This window comes from Bison bison, unplaced genomic scaffold, assembly GCF_000754665.1.
Source record: "Bison bison bison isolate TAMUID 2011002044 unplaced genomic scaffold, Bison_UMD1.0 scf7180017864367, whole genome shotgun sequence".
In the NCBI taxonomy this organism is placed as follows: domain Eukaryota; kingdom Metazoa; phylum Chordata; class Mammalia; order Artiodactyla; family Bovidae; genus Bison; species Bison bison.
Window position 1 is genome coordinate 6,417,155 of NW_011494939.1, and position 2,019 is coordinate 6,419,173.

The 2,019-nt window shown below is 43.2% G+C and overlaps 1 protein-coding gene across 1 annotated transcript in view; it reads right to left on the bottom strand.

Moving 5' to 3' along the window:
* The window catches only part of LOC105000052, a 33,087-nt gene that overhangs the window by 2,094 nt on the left and 28,974 nt on the right, over positions 1-2,019 (bottom strand). The window lies entirely within an intron of this gene.

A 2,019-nucleotide genomic window follows, 5' to 3' on the forward strand; every position in this document is an offset into this window, starting at 1 on the left:
AAAGTGCCGCTATGAACATTAGGGTGCATGTATCTTTTCTAATTAGTGTTTTTTTGTTTTGTTTTCTTCAGGTAGAGCCACCTGATAGTTTTGAATGAAACTGCCATCAGAAGTTTCCTATTTCATAAGCTTGTTGTTTTTCTTCCTCCACGTCAGGGGTTACTTGGCCTTCTACCTGCAGATTCAGTCCCACCTGAGTCCCTGGACCAATCCTGATTTTAGACAAGAATAACCCAGGCCACTCCAGTATTCGTGCCTGGAGAATCCCATGGACAGGGGAGCCTGGTGGGCTGCAGTTCGTGGGATTGCAAAGAGTCAGACACAACTGAGCGACTGAACAACAAGCCAGGCAGTTCCAGCCTAGCCATCAGGTTTTCAGTATTAAAATATCTGAAATCTGGGCTTTTGGGCTTTCTGCCATGTATCTGAGTCCTTGTCTTGGCCAAGTGAAACAATGGCTATGAAAATGTTTTGGAAATGATAGTGCTTAATATATGTACCTAGCATAGGGTGTGAGTACGCAGTAGATTTTCAGTAAATAGTAGCTACTGCTACCTGGATCATGGCTTGGTTATTGCAAGTCAACCAAGCAAAGTCACAAGGAACAGAGTTCAACTGCAGTATCTTTTCAAGAAGTGACAAACCCTCTCCTCTAGAGAGCCTTCTTGTCCTGCTCTTGACAGGGTGTTGCTCTCTCTGATTTTCCACTGACTAGTCTGTGCGTCTTCCCAACCTGGTTCATAAGGTGGAGGGTAGAATATTCAAAAAGAGCCTGGATTCTGGAATCAGTTCTGCATTTGAATTCTGACTGCATGACCTTAGGAAAGATGCTTAACCATTCTCCAATTTCATCATCTGTGAAATCATAAATACTTCATACCCCTTGGCAATCGAATTAAGCAAAGTACATAAGGGCATTTGTATTCAGTAAGCATGAGCTTCTCTTTCTTTCTTTCCTTCCTTATTCCATGTACCTCTGCAAAACTGGTCCAATTTGGTCTTGGGCTGTCAGACTCTGAAGCAGCCCTTGTTTAACTGTTATTAATAAAAATGCCCCATAACCTTCTCAATAGCATGCCCTAAACTTTGGTCTGGTTTATTCTTGTGCAAGCTAATATGACACATTCCGACCACCAGGGCTGTGTGTACCTAATTACTGCTTGACTAGCTCAGTTAATATTAACTGAGAATTTACTTTGTGAAAGGTACCATAGGAAATATTAATCCACCTCCTTCCTGACTCTTTACATTGGGCTGACTTACCTGCCCTTCTTTTCAGCACATCCCTGTGGGCCTCTCTGAAGCCACCCCCAGTAGTTAGCAGGCATTCTAATCAATTGATGTGCCTTCTCTTGCCCCTAATTAGTCTTGATTTGATTTTACTTTATCTTGTTTTCCTGTTTCTCTCCTTGACTGTGTGCTCTGATTTTGATCATTCCCATCTTTGTTCCTTCCAGGACTTGATCTTTTCCCTGACTTTCTCTTTGGCATTTGGACTTTGGCAGACTGGCATCCTTTCTGGCTCAGCTCCTCATTTTGGGTCTGGGGTTTCCTGTTGCCTCTGGTGACAGAACTTCTTTCTTGATCCAGTTTTCCTGTCCAATGGGTTCCTAATGCTTGTTCAAATCTGAATTATGTCTAGATAAGTCAATCATGGTGGCCCAGGGTGAGGATAGGGTGAGAGCAGGGGAGTGCTAACCAATACAAATTACATGACTTGTCTTGCTGCCCACAGGGAACACACACACTGAGCAAGCAATGACTGGTAGGTATCTAGCATGTACTCATTATACATATAATACCAACCAACAAACTCGATGCATCTGAAAACGAAAATCCCAACACCAGAGAATGGTGGATCTGGCAGTCCGGCCCATCGAGGCCAAGTTGGCCTGGGGCGGTAAAATTGTCTTCTGGTGTTTTTAAAAATATACATCAGTATATCTTTCAGAGGTGCCTGATTTACAGGCAAGGAAGACACTCTTAGAAGACCTGGTTTTGAAACAGGAGGAAAGGGAG